General features: G+C 46.3%; 1 long non-coding RNA gene across 1 annotated transcript; it reads right to left on the reverse strand.

Annotated features, from left to right (window-relative positions):
• Positions 1-7,578: 7,578 nt before the first annotated feature.
• Positions 7,579-8,802, reverse strand: LOC127689077 (uncharacterized). Its single transcript, XR_007978829.1, has 2 exons — positions 8,096-8,802; positions 7,579-7,989 (listed from the first exon to the last, which is right to left on the reverse strand). It is a non-coding gene; the product is annotated as an uncharacterized LOC127689077 (long non-coding RNA).
• Between the last annotated feature and the right edge of the window lie 10,461 nt (positions 8,803-19,263).

Raw genomic sequence — 19,263 nt, forward strand, 5'->3', positions numbered from 1 at the left:
CTGAGAACTTGAGCCTCACACTATGCTCTGCTCTGGCTGCACAAACACACTGAAACATTGATGCTTAGTTACCAGAGATTCCAACATATCCAAACGCAATAAATCAAAAGCAACACTTAGAGGGAGAGACTTCCAGCCTTCCCAGGATTACTTGAGGCCAAAGAGCAGCAGTTGGAGTAGAGTGTGAAGTCCTAGTCCTTTCTTTTTCTCAGGTCCAGTCTTGTCTGAGGACAAATGTTAGCACACACTGATGAGTTAATGCGTGGTCCTGCATTAATACTCATCATGCATGAACGAGAAGTGTCACAAAACTGCAACTGTAATGCTGAATTTACTCAAGACACAGTACCTGGCCCTGGGCCTTTGCCACCCTTCTGTCATCCCCCAGTTCAGAGGCAGCTGTGAAGCTGAGAGCATCCTTATCTGCCTCTGGGAAAGAACCAAACCAAGACTGTCAGGGATATTAGGATAAGCTAGCTGCTAGGAACTGCAGGAAGACAGGGAGTAACTGGCTTTGAAAGATTCTCCATTTCTCTCACAAGAACAAGTCTCTATGGTGACATAGAAACTGACAGACCCCCTGGGAAGAGTCTGGAGCAAGGACACAGTGATTTTAGCATGAACTTTGGAGTAGTGCCCCCATGTGCATATGACTTTGATCTTGAAGCTTGCCTATGCCTTCCACTATAGATGGACTCATTTCCCACCTCGTGGATCTTCAATTCAGTGATGACAGAACTCACAGAACTGATGTGGGACTCAAGATGAAGGGGTCTGGGGATACATGCTTGGGGACCGCTGGTTCCTCTCCAGGGTAGCTTCTGGTCCAGAAAGTATCCTGTGGAGGGAGGGAGAATTCCTGGAGTGAGGCGCCCCACTGACGCGGTCTTCTGTAGTTCTGAGACAGGAGACAGGATATCACAAATCCCTTCACCCACACCTGGTCACTGCTGTACTTTAGCTTGTCACTTCGCCCCATTGAAGAAGCCAGGCCATAGCCTACTATCCAGCCCTGCCATTCCAACCCCTCTAAAGCAATGGCACACCCATGTACAGATGCCACTGACTGGTAAAGGGAAGAGGTAGCTGACAGCCATGGGTGGATATTTAAGGCTACGAACAGAAGCCCCTTACACACGCGCCAATGTTTTGTGGCACTCCTGGTTTTCTTTCTGAATGTCAGTTCCACCCAATCCTAACAACCAAGGATCCTAACAATCATGATCAAGATATGTCCCCTGGTGCCCATGTGACTAGAGGTAGGAGCACAAACAGCACATCCTCCACAAGGATGTCGGGAAGCTATATCTGGCCCTCAAGAACTAAGACCAGATAAATAACAGGACAGTCAGATGCTCATACTGTGGTTTGGTTATGCTGAGTTTCTGGTGGTGAAACCTTAGTCCCCAAATTGGCAGCATGAAGGTAATGTGACCTTAAAGGGGAAGGACTTCATACAAAGTGATTAAGTCACAGGACACCATCCTTAGAAGGATGTTAGAGTTTCCATAGGACCTGAAAACTTAGGAAGTGAGCCTGCCCTCAGCCCTTCCTCACTCAGCCAAATCCCCTTCTGTTTCTTCACTGGTGGTACAATGGGCACTCCAGCCCTCACCAGGACCACATAGCCAGGATTTTTGGATGATCAGATTCATAAGTCAAACTTCGTTGTCAAGTACCCATGTCTTAGAGTATAATACAAGAGATAGATTACTGCCCTCTTAGAGTTTCTATTGCGGTGATGAAACACCATGAGTAAGTTGTGGAGGAAAGGGTTTATTTGGCTTACACTTTCACATCATAGTCCATCAGTGAAGGAAGGAAGGGCAGGAACTCCAACTAGACAGGGACCTGGAGGGATGCTGCGGACTGGCCTGCTCCACATGGCTTACTCAGCCTACGTAATAGAACCTAGAGCAGCAGCACTTACAGTGGGATGGGCTCTCCCACGTCAATCACTAATTAAGAAAATACCTACAGACTTACCTACAGCCAGATCTTATCGGGGGATGTTCTCAATTGTGGCTCCTCCCTCTCAGATGACTCTCTTGTGTGAAGTTGACAAAACTAGCCAGCCTCCCTGGATAGTCTCCATGTTCAGTCTCGATGGAAACTCATGACCCTCAAAATGCCCAGGAAGAAGGGCATCTGAGGCTGTGGTAGACAACTGAAGGCAGCATATTGGAGCCTTTCTGCAATACAAATGGGATGGGGGGCCGGGGAGGCATTTCCACTGGGGGACCAGATTGCAGGAAGACTAAAAAATGGAGAAGTCTAGGCATGGTTACCTACAGAGGCTTGGCTAGGAAGCCAAGCTGGGCTGAGACATTAGAAGGCTTGGCATCTCGCAGCCTTGATGGTAAAAGCTGGAGAAATGCTTGATATGATTGTCTCAAAAGCCAAAGGGGTGAAAGGCATTTGAGGAAATTCTTGTGTTGGTGGGGTGAAATCAGGCAATGAAGAGTGTATGCCGATTAACTCGTTATATATGAACTCCAGTAGGTGAAATCTACAGGGATGATACCCCTGTCACCCCTCTTCAGCTGGTCCCTCGGATGTATTCCCATTGTGAGGACGTGTCATAAGGTCTCCCGATGTCCGGATATTTGACTTTTGCAATTCCATGAAAAGCTGAATCATATAACTCACTTCTCCTACCCTTGCTGAAAAGCCTGGCTTTGTGCTTGTTTATCTGTGTACTGGGCTCTGTCTATAGTTTTATTGAGAGAAAATGGGATTCTGTCCTTAAATCACTATTTCAGAGTACAAGTGCGGCTAGCATCTGTTTACCTTGTGTTCTACCCATTCCGAAGTGAGGGTAATGCAGAACCACTTGTTTGTTCCCAAGGCCAAGACCAGAAGAGGATATTGATTTGTAAGAGTTACTCATGCTGACCAAGGAATGTTCACTGGCCCCCAGTTAGCAAATGCCACCCAGCTGACTCAGCCTGGAGAACATCTGGTTCTTGCACAGTGTCTTCGGAGAACAATAAATACAACTCTTCCTTCCAAACAAGTGCTTCTAGGTCTCTAGTGTGGTTCCTAAGGAAGGAGCCTTGGTCTTATCTAGGAATGTGCTAGAAACGGAGATGCTTGAGGCAGGACTGGGGTCGGTCTGTTCTACCAGAAAGTCTGAGAGATGATTCTAGCATGTTTCTTAGCAAGCCGTGCAGGTGAGTCAGATGTACATTAAATGAGAAACACCGGACTGAGCAGGGAAGCAAGAGATGAAGCAGGTGGGGGTGAGGGTCACGGTAAGCCTCCCTGCTAGCTGGGGTAGCTGGCCCTCCGGTCTACCACTGAATCCCAAGGCAGGCCCAACCCTCCCTGAGGTCACAGGTGGAGGTAGTGGACTTTCAGCAGCCGGCCAGCTCCCCCAAAAGGAAACACGAGAACCTGTTGTCCACAAACTCTGTCAATGCCTGCACCTTCCTGGGAAGAAATGCAGAATGCACCCCCTAGCCCAGGGAGTGCTCATCCTATGAACGGGTTCTCTGGGGAGAAGAGAAACCTCCCTACTGCCCAAGTGCTCCTTCAGGAAGCCTGTCGGCATGTTGGTACCTGCAAGGTATTGACTTCGCTCTCTCCGATGGTGACACCCACCGTAGGCTTTGGGGCTCTGAGCCATCCACCTCCTGTCCATTTGTCCACTGACACGCAGGAACATCATAAACGCAGCATGGGCAGAGAGCCTGATGTGTTCTGCCTCTGCGTAGGGAGCTGGGCTTGGTGAGCTCTGAACACAAGCACTCTCAATCCTCCTGCCTCCGTGGCCTGTCTGTGCCATCCAGCCACCTTCTGTTTAATATTAAAAGTAGGTGACTTCTTTCTCTTTTCCAAGACATATTACAAACAGAAATTAAGTGTAGAAATGGAGGCACATGGGTCATTCCTTCCTTCCAAACACCCTATTCTATAGCAGAGGTCCCTGGCTGGAGCCACTGGTCCAAGGTTCAGCCACTAATCCCCACTCATTCACAGCAGGTCACACACTGCAGCTTCAGGCTTATCACCTGCTGAGGAAATCCTTAGGCCTCTTCAGCCTCTGCTTCCAGGCAGTCTCCCCAAGCACTATCCCATACCCCACCACAGCATATCTTTTCTAAGGGCTTCTGCCTGTGTCAGTCGCTAGCCCCAGCCGGGAAGGAACTGTCTAGAAAAGCAGCATTGGCTGTGGATAATGGGCTCTCTCTTGAGCAGAAGACTGGCATCTCTGGAGGGTCTGCTAGAAACAGAATTAAGAAATGCTTTGAGACAGCGTGGCCATGGTCTGTAACTCAGTCTGAAGAGCCCTGAGTGCTTCCAGACCTTGTTTGTTTGTTTATTTATATACACACACACAGAAAGTCTCTTTTCCATTACTCCCAAGCCCTCCCTTGCCACAGTATGTTCCAATCTAGCTGTAAGACAATTTCTGTTTATGGCCAAGGAGAGGCCTACTGAGAAATTTGATAAGATATCTCCACTACAGCAAAGTACATGATTATCTTTTAAGTTATAAAAAAAATGCTGATGACAAAGGACTCTCAGTACAGGAGGACTGAGCAAACAAACACCATTCCATAGTAGATAAACAGTGCTGCTTTGATAAAGAGCTCCGCCCTCATACCCTGAACACCTCTCACCAGTGGGAAAAAATCTATTGTGACATACTTTGTATGTTTATGAAAAATCTTTAAAGTTTACCTTTGTGCCTGGCAAGTATCTGACACGTTCTTTGCAGCACAACACATTCCTAAGGTGACAGTTTGCAATGTGGCTCAGCCACCTGAACAGTCACTCTAATGTCAGACTGCTGAGTCACATTGCAAACTGTCACCCAATGCTTCAGTCCTCGTACATTCAAGCCTCCCTCAGCCAGGCCAGGTGCCCCTGCATGAATTACTAATGCGGCCTCACATCCCAGCTCTGCCCTGAACCCTCCTCACCCTTCTCCAAACCCTGGCCTGCGTCTTAGTAACACTCACTCAGTGCAATGGTGCAATTGGGGAGGTTCCAGTGGTCAGGGGGACCTGTTAGAGTGTGACAGCCACTGCCTGCCACGAGGTGCAGAGAGAACTTGGAACCCAGGCTCCAGATGATGTTAGAATATATTTATTGCTATATGTATATACAATTATACAAACAGCCCAGACAGGAGCGGTAAGTCACATCGATTTCTGCAGATTCCACAGGAATATACATGGAAGGAGGTTTATGCCACCACATTTGTTCTCAGAGAAAAGCCAAAGATAAGTCACATACATTTTTTTTAAAAAAAAAAAGGTTGTAAAGTCTTGAAAACTCTCCCCATATATCCCATCTTGTGAGCTAATTAATCGTGCAGAAAAAAAAAGCGTTGTGGGGGAGGGGAACCTGGGGGATTTCCAGAAGCTTATGCCATCCAGTGTGTGTGACAAAGTGGCATCTCAGAGCCAAGCTTAGCAGATGTTGGCTCAGGACTACAGAGCTGCCAGCATTCCCAGTCCTGGCCCACCTCCTGAGGTCTGACCCTAGGACAGGCAGTAGAGAAGTAGAGGAAGATGGTAACGGTAACGGGAAGAGGGAAACTGATAGCAAACGGCCAAGGGGAGCAGCATTGGGGAGTGCCCTGCGTGATGAAGATACCAGAGTATGTTCAAGACTCAGGGCTGTCTCGGCATATCCTTAGTCTAAGGCCCACCATGGGTCAGCCACCCGGGACCTGTACAGAAAGATGACAGGACAGTCAGGGAGAAAGAAGAAACTTGAACTTAAATATTCCCAGGACAGGATGGCAAGGGCATGGCCTTGAGAGTTCCCGTTCAGCACTCTGGGAATGTTTAGGGGCTGTGCAGGGAGTGGAACCTCGCTGCTGAGGGGATTCCAGGAGGTACAGGCTGCTCTCTGACCTCAGACGGGCTGGAACTGTTCAGGGCCTCAAAAGAAATCAGCAACAGGCTTGGGAACATTCTGACCCCAGAATCATGTGGACGGATGTAAAGTTACAGTCACAGGCAATGCTGATGTGAAGGAGAGGGTAGGGAGGAGAGGCTGAGGAGCGGGCTCATCTGCTGACACCAGCCCCGTGCGACACACACCTCAAGTCGCTTCCTATTTCAAGGACCCCACACTGAAAAACCTGAGGTCAGATATAATCTGGCCTTGAACCAAAAAATCATCCCAGAGCTGTGCAGAGCCAAGGCCTGGATGCTGCGAACAAGAAGCCTGTGATACACAGACAGAGCCAGCAGTTCAATCTGCTCCACCTCCTGACAGGTGGACCTAGGACAGGCAGAGAAGTACAGGAAGACGGTAACGGGGAAGAGGGAAACCTAGCAAAGGGGTGAGGGGGGCAGCATTGGGGAGCGTCCTGGGTGATGGAGATACCAGAGTGTGGGAATGTACGTGTTCAAGACCAGGGCTGTCTCAGCATATCCTTAGTCTAAAGCCCACTCATCGGTCATTTGGCTATAATCTGGTCCTGAGACTGTAGGGGGCTCCACCACTCAGCAAACCAGACAGCTAGCTCCTGCTTTGTGGCTTTGGATGTCACTTCTAAATTCTTGCCAACAGAATCCTGCAGGCGGGCTGATGACAGTTCTGGAGGGAAACCCTAAAGATGGAAGAACCAAGGCCAAAGGGACAACTGAGTACTTTTCCACTAACAACCAACTGCAGAGGGCACAGCCCCTCCAAGGCTGACAACTGTGTGACATTTCAGCTTGAAAGAGGTGGCGACTGCCAGATCCCTCAGGCCCTTCATGAATTCATCTCTGGATAATTCAAAATTTGTCATTTGAGCTTGGTGGCTCTGGTGAGTCACACAGGCACCTTTTCTCTTCTTTTGGCAACAATAGCTTGGTGACAGCCTCCTTCAAAGGCCTCATGGTGAAGGGCACAGTGTGAGCAGGTGAAAACCACTGAGACAGCAGCAGAGCGAGCCAGCCTATTTTACTCTGGGGTTTTTACTAATCAAACAAAATAGCGCAAATGAATTTCTGTACTGGAAGACAGGTCTCATGGCGAAAAGTTGCAGAGGATGTTGACTGTAGCAACCCATGAATGGTTAAGATGCGTTTCCAGCAGAGATTTTTGTCCAAATACCAGGAATAAGAAAGCTGAGTTCTATAAATTTGTTGGCCACACCCATTTCTAAATGAGAGCAGATGCAGATGGGTGTCCTGCAGCCCTCGAGTTAACTTTCAAACTGTGACAGTTTCAGTGGCGCCAAGAGTCTGGGAGTCTGGGAGTCTGGTGTGACCTGCGCCTCAATTCACAGACTCTAAAACTCAAGGCTAAGGAAGTCATTTCTGAACTTCCTCCCCTGTCAGACATGTAATACCCGTTCCATCACATGAAAGGAGAGCAAAAGGCACGGTGCTGCGACGCAGCCTGTGTCACGCCTTCACGCTGCGCTGCATGTATGCCCATGTGTAGCACGTGGGGAAATACCTGGAAAACTCTCCCAGAACATTAGGTTGATGCTCCCTCAACCTGCATCTGTCACAGTCTCTAAGATAAACTGAAGTGCTGCAGTTTCATTTAGAATTAAATAATTATCTAACAATCTGTTGTCATGGTGAGCACGTTAAAATGATTTTTTAAATACAGTCAGACTGAGGGAGGTGCATAACAACTTTATTAATAAAGTCTATGAACCAGTTCTTTGGTCTTCTGGCTCAACATGCATGTACAACATGGGCAGCTGCATGACATTAACACTCCAGGAAATGGGAAGTGTCACGTGGGAGGGAGCACTCTTAATACCCCCTTTCTCATGTATCCAGAGAGTCTTTCAAAATCCAAGAGAACGTCCTACAAAAATAGCACTTTCAGTAATCACTTGACCAGAGTCACAGATAAAAATCTCACTTTCATAAACTCGACCTGACAGGGAGGTGATTTATTGGAGGATGGTGTCCTTCACTGGTCAAGAGTCTGGCGGATGCGGACTATCAAGAAGGTCAAGGTGGTGCAGGTCGGGCCGCTACAGCACGCTCTGCCTCAGCTCCTTCAGCTGGACAGGAACTAAAGGCTCTGGTCAGCAGGTGAAGGACATAGGTTCTAGGGGGTCCCCCAGGATCTGTGCATGTCTCCTGGGATCACGCCAGCAGCAGCTGCCAGCTCTACTTACCTCATGAGGAGGAGGTGCCATCCCGTTACATCTGCTTTATGCTGCTTTGGCAAGAACGCATCTGGAACAGTGCATAGAGTTTGGGTCCCCACCTTTTGAAAGAGACATCAAGAGGTTAGGAACCTGGAGTGCAGAGGAGCGCACGGGTAGGCGAGGTGGGGGCAGAGGCAGCATGCTCGGCAGTTTCAAAGCTGGGAACATTTTTGGGGGTAGGGTGGGGCTTGGATTATCAGAGGACCAACTGGGGAACTCAGCAACTAACCTGATATCCTTTCTACCTCTTCTTAAAACTCACCTTTGAAATTCTCCTAGTCCAATATGGAAGTAAGAATAGCTGAGGCCCCTTTTGAGGCAGGTGCTAAAGGGTCCTCCAAGAACTGCAGCCCGTAGTCACAGACTGACCACAGACTGACTAGCTACACAACCATCATGGCTCCAAAGCCATCCATGTCAGAACTTTAACAGTGGGTGTCCTTGCCTTGCTGTGTAGCTAAGGGTGACCCTTGAACTTCTGTTCTTCAAGATCTGACTGATAGGTGCTAGATCTATAGGTGTGTGCCACCCCCTGGTTCCATGTGGTGCTGGCGATGGAACCCAGGGTTTCCTGGAAGTTAGTCAAGCACACTTAACAAGTGAGCTACATCCCTAGCCCAGATTTTTTATATTATCTTATAGTCTATCCTGTGATCTAGGAATGTTCAAGTCCTTGAGGGAACAACCAGCCTAACGGACCTAACAGATTTTGTGGTGCCTACTTAGAAATCACAAGTTGCTGTCTCTGAATGAACAAGAATCCTCAGTGTCCTAGGAAGCTGACGTTTGAAGAGAAGCAACAAGACATCCTCACGGCTGCCCTGGCACTGGAGACCAGTGCTGGCTGAAGCGATTCCTTATTGGACTCAACTGACGTTCTCAGATGCAGACCAAAACCAAGGTGAGGGCTAACCCAACCAAGAAAGGACTGCACTGGCCACGCCCGCTCACCCACCAGCTCCCCACTAGTACACAGGGGCACTTTCTGCACTGATGAGCTAAGCAATTAGAAACAGAAGTCTCTGTCTCCTAAGTGGGTTGTGTGCTCAAAGGCCCCTGTGGGGGCTATTTCCCTATAAACTACTGTGGATGGTGGTTCTGTAGCCATGTCATTGAACCCATAACGAAAACCGAGCCCTTACAGTAAAATATAGAGCTCCAAATTTGTCAGATCTGATAATAAAAGGATGGAAATAATGAGTTACTAACAGCTTAATAATTTTCTTTAGTACTTGAGCTTGTTAAACTGAGCAGAATTAATTAGAAAATGAGTAGCAATTGAAACGTGAGGGCATCTTAAAGGGATTTCAAGCACTTGGAGGATGTTATAACAGCTGTCAGCTGAGCAGCCATTATATCTGTGGTACCGATGCCCCTGCAAATATTAGTCGGTTGTGCTTTTTCCTTTGGTTGGTAGTTCTATGGGCTCCAACACTAACCACTGCCGAAGGAAGCTTAGACAGGTGAAGAGACAAAAGGAGAAGGAAAGCGGAGGAATTAAAGAATGGTTTGATGCACATGTTAACGTTTAGACAAAGGAGGGCAGGGGGTGAAGAGAAAGGGGCGACTTGGAGAAGACAGCTAATAAAGAAAGCCCAGAGCAAGAGGGCAGAAATTCCCAAGCTGAACAGCAGGTGGCGCTACAATACCGCACTATGTTGAAGACCAGGCCCTCTGGAGGGGAGAAGAGGGAGGGACACACTGACCAGACTGGCAGGATAGTCACAGTGCAGGTGGCTCGGGACTTGTGGAGCACTGGCCATAGCTAGGACATATGTTACAGCAAGTTATTTCAAACACATAAATTTGCATTAACATTAGATATATGTTCATCTAGTTCAGAAGATTAACCAAAGAATTCTTGAACAGTTATCTCAATATGCACACAAATTACAATAAGATGAATTTGAAATCCTCTTTTTGTAAACAAATCTCTTAGCAAAAATATGAATAAGCCTATAAAAAGGAATTTTCATTAATCTGGTAAAGGTCATGTCCCCAGCCCTAGGACACAGCATGGTATAATGTTAGAAACCTTGATCTCAAGGGAAACAGAGGCCACCAGTACTCAGCACTGAACTGGAAAAACCCATCCAATCAGCAACAGAATGGAAATGATCAATACTGGGAAGACAGACTGAAAACTGTCATTACTGCAGGAAATTTAGAATGCCCCAAAGAATGTGCAAATTATTTTAAAAAACAATTTAAATTCAGGGGATGCTCTCAAGGCCGGCAGAGAAAACCTAGTTTCAGTTTTGCACCCTAGCCAGAATACTTTCAGTCACAACCCTTAAATGACTGTGAGATAGGACTATTGGTGATAAACCGAGCAAAGAAAACATGTCATTGGAACACCTTAAGCACCTTTACCTAGTCACATGGTGAGAGACGCCAGTACTGAGATGATGTTACTGTTTCTAGGAGTCTTTAATATTGTACCGATGTAATTTCTTCCCAGACTAATCTATTCAAACATTTCTCATCAAAACCCTTTTCACCATTCAGAAACAAACACAACAAGCAAACAAACAAAACCCTAATCCCAAGATTTACACAAAGAGCTGGATCCACCAGAGATTTCTCATCAGAATGAAGAGAAGAAACTTCAGAAGTAAGCTACATCAGGAATGAAGACCTGTCACAGTAAAGCAGGGTGGTGCTGACCAACGCCCGGCCATGTCCTTTACTAGAGCATCAAAGTGAGATGTGGAAGAGGAAACAGCAACTACAACCGGAAGCCAGCCTCCTATGGCAAGGAAGGGACCTGGCACCAGCGCCCGCCGGGGTCCATCTACTGCCTGGGAACCGCGCACTGGCTGCCAGCTATGGCCTCCTCCAAGCCCACCAGCAGCTCCTAGGAATTTTGCTCCTGGAGCCCAGCATGCAGGGCTACCATTAGAGTGGATGACCCTCCCTCCTCCCTCCCTCCCCCCCCTCCCTCCCTCCCTCCCTCCCTCTCTAGAGGCTGCCCGGGTTACTCCAGGACACCCCGCACCAGCTACACAGAGGAGGGGGAGCTTTCACCCCTACTCTGACTTAGTGCTCTCCTGGACATTGTAAATCACCTCCCCTGAAAGAAACAGGAGAGGGAAGCAGCTAGCAAACTAGTCCGGGTGTGCAGTGTAGAAGAGAAGAAAATACAAGAAAATCCCAAACACCTAACAAAAATGACTCAGAAGCACTACCATACAAAGAATTCAAAAGAATGACTATTGCTGTATTCAAGTTACTCAAGACACGAATATATATCAAGAGGGAAGGAGGAAGGGAGGAAGAGGGAGGTGGGGAGGAGGGAGAGGGAGGGGGACAAGGAAGTTAATCCAGGATATGAAAACATGAAGAGAATTACTGAAGAGAGCCCAACTTAAATGATGCTAGAAATAAAAAACTTTAATAAGCCAAATATAAACCTCAGCGGGAAGCCTCATCAATGAACAGCTCACACTACAATCAGAATCCGGGAGGGAAGATCTGGCAGAGGGACCAGATGACTCAGCTGAGGCTGATGTCTCTCTCTTAGGTGACTGACCCTCCCTCAGCAGGCATGCTGGTTTAAGCCCATGCTAAAAGGTTTTCAAAGGGCAGGCCATGCCATTTACCACAACCAAGTAAACCTCCACTGAGACCCTAGCAACACTCCTGACAGACAGCCGAGAAATCCACACTGCTCACCACCTGTGGTCTTGTCTTGAAGTGCAGGGCCTGGGCTAGCCAAGATTTCATTATGTAAATTTGTCTTATGTAAAACTAGCCTTAAAATTAAGAAGCTCTTGCAAGCTCCAGCTCCCAAATGTTGGGTAAGAGGTGGGAGCCATCTTCCTGGCCGTGGACTCCTGGTTGTGGATCCAGCGAGCCAGCCTGGGGAGTAAGTGAATCTGCCTAATCTACCTTCCCACCAGTTTGGGTTCTAACAGTGATCTATGCTTTTTCCCTGTTGCTTGCAAATCTAAAGCCTCCCTAACAATGAAAAAAAAATACATGAAATGTAACTATAAATGAAGCTATGCTAAAACCCAGGCTTACTATTAGCCACACGTGCGATATTGATTAACTGCCTCATGATGGCAAAAGTGTAGTTTCTGGCCTTTACATGAATGATTTGCCGGGCCAGGTGTGACAGCTCACATCTGTAATCCCAGCACTCTGGGAAGCAAAGCAAGAGGCCTGGGAGTTCAAGACCGGCCTAGGCTATACAGGGAGCCCTTGTCTCAAATAAAAGGTCATTTGCCAATCCACACTCTGATTTGATAACCACCACCTACAAATCTAAATGTCATCTCTGGTGATCCTCTCTTAATAGTGTAGTTTTTCATTTCAATCCCAAGTAAAAATGCTATAGTTTAATAGAAACATAAAGGTAAATTAGATCCCTGTTTACCTGGAAACAGAACATCTGTAAAATGGTTTTTTTCCCCCAAATATCCAAATAAGGCACACACAACTGACTTCATAATCACACTCAGTTCTGAGAGCTGATTTAGTATTCCTGTCACACACAGCTCTATACTCCACAGCTACAGGGAACTATGGTCCCGGTCAAGCCACAGCTGCCCTCCCTCCTCAGGCTGCCCTGCCCGAGGCTTCCTCCCTCCATCGTGATGTGGCCTCACTCCTCTGGCTTCCTTCCTCGTCTGTCCCCTCCAATCTCAACCTCAATCTCAACCTCTTGCATTTTTCCATCCTGAATGTAGTCCCTATGTCCCAATTCCTGCTGAGTCCCGACATTTTACTCAACAGCTAGTAGGAATCTGCATGAGCCTGGATTTATCTTCCTCTCCGTTCCTGCATTCTCTATAGACTTAACTTTAAGAAGAATTTCATACGGAAGTACTGTGTTTACATCATTCCCATCCCACTCCTGCCAGCGTGTCTGTGTCCTGCCCACTCCCTCAAATTCATGACCTCTTCTTTAATTATTGCTGCATGTGTACACATATGTACACAGACAGTTTGCTGAATACACTTAGTGTTGCTTCTACGTGTTTGCCTAGGCCAACCACTTGTCAGGATGACCTATCAGAGGGCTCGTCCTTGAAAGAGAATGATTCTCCTGCTCTCAACAGTGATTAGTTGCCTATAGCTCCTCACCGCGATCAAGGCCACCCTCTTGGGTGCTTCTCTTTGAGTTGGGGCGCTTTAACAGCCAATGAAAAGATAGATGCACACTCTCCCCATGCAAGAGCCAGTCACCTATCACAGTTTGAATTGAAGCCACATTCACCTCATCTTGAAGCAGCAGCAGGAGCCTAGTCTCCCACTGATGGTGTTAATTTTCAGTCCGCCACCACTGTTACATTTGAACTGAGGGTTCAATATATCCAACCTGGCCTCTAATGGATTCTCACCCAGGTATACGCAGACAAGATAGGCCTACAAGAGCACTCAGGCCTAGCTTGTCACTTTAATATAGAGCATCATGATGTATACAGAAGATATGGATATACAGATCTGGACAATTACAGTTCCCACTTCAGTACAAACAAAAGTTCAAATACAGACTCTGCCATGATGGTTGTCTTTGGACAAAGTACAGAGTAACTCACCTACCCTCAAAGCCACCTGCAGCCTGCCTGACACATTTCTGTGGGAAAAGGCAGAGGTGTCCTTCCTCCGGCAGGCGCATCGCTGTGCCTGGCTCATTAATTACTGGATTAACACCACGTGCACCCAGTCAGAACCCAGTGTTTCTTCACCCTCTGTCCCTCAAACTTCTACTGAAAGGACACTTTGGGCCTAACTCTGGGGATCTTGTCATTTCCAAGGCAAAACTGCTCGGTGGACTCATGGCCTAGGCACAAGGAACTAGGAAAGGTGTGGTCTGGCCCCTTTCCAACTGACTCCATACACGTCTCCTCTGACCCTGTTCAGCCATCGGTCATGACCCTTCCCTCCTTCTCCTGAAGCCAGCCCAGCCCTTTCTTGCCTGAAGGTCTTCCGTGTGCTATTCTCTCTTCCGGGAATGCCTGTAGCACAGACTGTGGACTGCATCCAGTGGGATCCTTCAGGTAAGCAGGTACATTGAGCTCGACTTGTTAAGCTTTTAAAAAAAGTTTTAAGCGGCAGATTTCACACAAAATTACATTTTATCTCCCATCTAATCTACTATTTTACTGAAATAATCACCCCCAGTTTGGAGAATCAACTTAGCATTCTTCTCCAGACATGCTGAGGTGAGCCTGTCTGAAGCTGTGTGTGACTTCACTTCCCAAGGCCTCCATCCCTGTCTTCCCTCTGATCCTCACTGCTAAACTGCTGTTTCTGGATGTCTTTCCAACTCATCTTTGAAGATAAGAAGGCACGGCCTCCTTACGTTAGGGGTCCTGTGTCTGAGGAACCACGTGTGCCCCAGAGACAGCACATGAAACTCCTGGACTAGAGTTCTGGCTAGGCCCAGACCACTTACCATCCTGATTTAAGTGAAGGAGAGATAAGGAGATTTCTCTTCCTTCAAGTGACAACTTACACACTACCTCTTCATGGGAACCTTCGAAGGGATCCTCATGACCTTCTAAACCCAGATTATCCGGCCCAACGGTTTCCCTAATTCAGTCTTATGCTTTCAGAGGTTAAGTGGAAATAAACCAGCTCAAGGACTGTTGAATCCTGCCCAGGTCGCACAATTACACCTAGTATGGAAATGTGCAGCGCCCTAATTTTGCTTACTGAAACCTTCTGCTTTTCCCCCAGAAAGTGAGGTCATTAGGGCAAGGACTTACGTCACGATGACGTCCTGGATGGCTAGCATACCGAGTCTGGAAGGTTCTAAGCACTAAACTATTTGAATGACTGCATTCGAGTTCTTTCCCCACCAAAGACCCTCAGCATTTCCACAACAGATCTTAATCTTTTCCCTTGACTCATCATGACCCCAGCAACTCAGCACTGCCCTGGACCCAGCTCCAGAGCAGGCTCCTGTCCCCAAATTCAGTCTCTGCCCACAGAGCTGATGCCCTTGGCCGAAGCATGGAGGCTACTTGGAAGTGTCACACTGTCGCCCAAGGGCAGAGGACCAGGGGTGACCACACTGACATCCGTAGTCTAGCTGACAGCAGCAGGAGCCCGGATGGATCTGTCTGCTGGCTGCTAGCTCTCCTCTGCTGCTTCCTCCTCTGACTGCACTCCTAACTGATCTGTGAATCCTCCAGGCCTTGTCATTAATAAGTGTCCCCAATAAGATTATGAAATTACAGAATCATTTAAGTGCCACATGGAGGATATTTACCCCACAAGATCATCAGATCCACGGTAAGCCTGTGGATCTGAGATGCTGGAGTGTCTGCTTTAGGCCCTTGGAGATGACCCAGGACTGTTAGAAAGAACACGCCCCTGCTCTTAGAGACTTAAGGATCACAGAGATCTATGAGAAACACCTTCCAGAACACCATACACTTCAACTAAACTGTAACTTCAAGTGCCCTGTCTCCCATGGCAGTGTGACAACTGATGACAGTGCCCCACTGTCTTGTGGCCCTGGAGTTTGAGGGGAGTCAATCTTCTACAGGGTCTGGGCTCTTCCCTCTCCATGTTCCTCTGTGTTGCTGCTCCCCAAGGTTCTGCCTAACCCCACTTTCTTCTTTTAGCATTTCCCCCCAATTCCATCAGCATCCTAAGTACACAACAAACCTACTTCCCCGCATGACTTCCCCAGGTCACATGCTACCTTGTGAACCTTGGCCTGGAATATTTCAATATGATCTCTTATGCTTATCGACATTTCCAGGATGGATTGCCCAAAGACACTGCGGCCAGTAAATAACTGTTCTGGGTGATCTGAAATAATCACCACTGGGTCATATCTTGATGACAAGGGCCCTTCACAGTGACCTGCAGCAGAAGCTGGCTCTCTAGTCTCTAGAAACCTGTTTAATGAACACATGAGATTATTTGGGTCCTCTAGGAGCACAGAATTACTGTAATATGCACCATATTGAGGTAACAGCTTTTCAACTACACGGAAGAATTGAAAAGTACATGCATATTAGCCAAGTTAGCCAGTAGTTTTCAAAAAACATATCTGAAGTCAAAGTTACTCATTTTTGAGTCTAGAAAAGTGCTCTGACAAGGCAGTCTGATTTAAAACTATGAACATGGTAGTCAGAATCAAGATACAGCATACTGCATACACTTAGATTAGAACCCAGCATCTTTAACTCCAGTTCACCAGGAATCCTCCCACAAAGTCACACAGGGTCAGAAAAAGGTCCTATGGGTCCCCAAAAAGATCCTTTAGCAAAGAAACAAGAGTACTGCCACATTCAGCAAAGCTGAGGTCATATCCACCTATTTCTTAAAGTTCCTGGGAGGTGACAATCTCCTCCTCAGGGCCACAGCCTTCCTGCAGGATAACTACTGAATGCAACCCCAGGCTTCCTTCAACCTCTGCACTTTAGTTATGTAGCACATTGCAACATTAGTTATCCAAGTGACCAGTTGCCCTTGCGTCAAACCAACGCACCCTGGCGTGTTTCCCAGCTGCACGTACCCCTGGCACACCCTCTGGCTGTGTCCTGCCGTCAGTGCGTGGTGACTCTTTGTCCACTCACTTCTCATGTCTACAGACTCCCATCTTGCCTTTTGTTAGTGATGTCTTCACCAAAGCCTGCTCTTCCTAAGTAAGCAGATAGTGGGCTTGTAATCCCAGCACTTGGGAGGAGGCTGAGGCAGGGGTACTGACATGAGTTTAAGGAAGTGCGAGCCCACCTTAATAACCAAGAATTCCACAACTCTGTCCCTTCCTTATGAAAAGATAGTATGAGAGTTTTTCAAAAAACTAATCATAGAATTACCATCTGATTGAGCAATCCTATTTAGGGAATATAACATTTTTGTACCAAAGTTCACAGCACCATTGGTAAAAATGTGGAAAAAATATGGTATAATAATAAAAATGTGGAAACAACTCAAGAAATGGATAGAATGTGGTGTAAACCGTGGGACATTTATTCAACCTCAACAAGGAATAAAACACAATAAAATGAGTGTCACATTAAGTGAAATACACTAAGTATGCCAGACACAAATGGACAAATACGTATAGTTTACTTTGATGGGCTGCCTAGAAACCCCACAATTTAGAGACAGAAAATACCAATAGTAGCAACCAAGAACTAGGAAGAGCTGTCATGGAGTGAGTACAGCTTCAACATAGATGACATTCTGCAGACGGATGCTAGTGACAGGTACACAACAGTGAGGATCTGGCACTCCCTAACTTTGTACCCTTGAAATGATTAAAACATTCCCTTCACCTTACACATGGTTTAACATGAAACCAACCCATAAATATTCAACCAAAAACTCCACTAAATTGTCCTGTAATACACATACTATGCTATTTGACGGGGTTATCAGCTGGGCTTGAATCTTGTTATAAAGTTACAGACTTAAAACCTGAAGCTTCTTCTCTTAGGATGTCTTTATTAACCAACGCTAACTGCTTGACCCATGAGATGGACAGTGCAACGCAGCAGAAAACAAGCACCCCGGGGACCCACAGCCAATACTCATTGCCTTGGCTACTCAAGTCTAGGTCTCATCATCATAAACTACCATCTTTTAGCCAATACCATGAGAACTTAAATGATTATGTTAATGGAGCAGTAACATAAAAGATTCAAAGGCTATATCTAAGTTTCACAGTTTGTAGTATAAATAAAATGAATGAGACTGCCTTAGGATTCTAAGAAATACATCTATTTCTTTCTCAGTCTAACATAATACACAAATTGAGAAATTGAAAAGGTTGTATATATTTTGATGGTGTGAAAAGAATCAACATCTAATGAGGAACATTTCTAAGTCATCCCCAAATCCTTACAGCATGTCCTCTCCTAAGCATTTAGCTGTAAGAACAAAGGCCAAGTAAACCTGGCACCATCAGTTTTTAGAAAACTAATCTGACAACATGCATATATATCAAAATAAAATCCAAGCTTTAAAGTGACCAAACAGAAATAAGCAATTAGGATATGGAAATAAAAGTAAACTTCAAAGATGGAAGTAGCCCTGTTAGCTGTAAGCATGGAAGACAATGCACTCAAAATAACACAAAGCAACAGCAGAGTACTGACATTTTAAAAGCAAACTGACTCTGTGACCGAGAAGGGCAAATCGATGAAAAGAGCCACAATAAATTAATACTTGAAGGCCATAGTCGCTTTTATCTTGCTTCAAGCCCTCAAATGTAGCAGGCAATTAATAATAAAATTTTTTTTGATTAACTGAAGGTTACTAAATAAGAATGTGGGACCAGGTATGCCCCAGAGCTCCACAGACAAGACACAAAGGTGACCTAAAAGAGGCTTTCTTAGCTGGGCTATATAAAGTTCTATATGAGATCAGTAAATACTCGAGTGCTTACGGCAGTTTGTGTAAGGGTAAGCGTAAAGGAACACGTCACCCCTCCCTCAAGGCAGTGTGTAGGAGGAGGAGAATGTTAGGCTTGAGGCAGGGCTCCAGTCAGAGCGTCTGGTTTCCAGAACAGAAAGGGGTCAAAGAGGAGACAGCACAGGGGTCACGGCCTTTTCCACCAGGAAATGGCAGCCCTTAAATTCCTCAAAGATGGGCTCATTATCAAGAGATAATAAGTCTACTAAGGAAAAATAGGAGTTAATAGTATTTAACTGGAAAATCAAGGCGGACAATGTGTTATAGTTTTCCAGTGTGTGGAGAACACAGGCGTGCCTGTCTGCTTTACTCAGCAGGACAGACAGACAGGGCTGCAGCTAGCCTAGCGGGGCCTTCACCTGATTCTCCTGCCTCCCGTCCTGAACTCTGGGATTACCACACCTGGCTTTTGGGCATTTGAGGAGACCACTGCCCTACCTGACAGGCCACAACTGCCTCACTGGTCAGTTAGCAAATTAATGTAAATTTAACACATGTTACTTCAAGTTTTAACATTTAAAACATGAGATTTCATTAGGCACATACAGGTGTGAATTTAATGTTTATCCTTTTGTTTCTTAAAAACAGTCCAAATCTTTAAGGTGATGAAAATTGAGGGGAAAAAATAAGAGTTACTCTAAACTACAATGGTAATATCAAGTCACTTTTTTCTATGTGTACTAAAATTTCCAATAATGTGTTAAATTTAAAAGTAGTGATTCTAGTTCTTAAAAAAAAAAAAAAAG

Source organism: Apodemus sylvaticus, chromosome 7, assembly GCF_947179515.1.
Source record: "Apodemus sylvaticus chromosome 7, mApoSyl1.1, whole genome shotgun sequence".
Lineage (NCBI taxonomy): Eukaryota > Metazoa > Chordata > Mammalia > Rodentia > Muridae > Apodemus > Apodemus sylvaticus.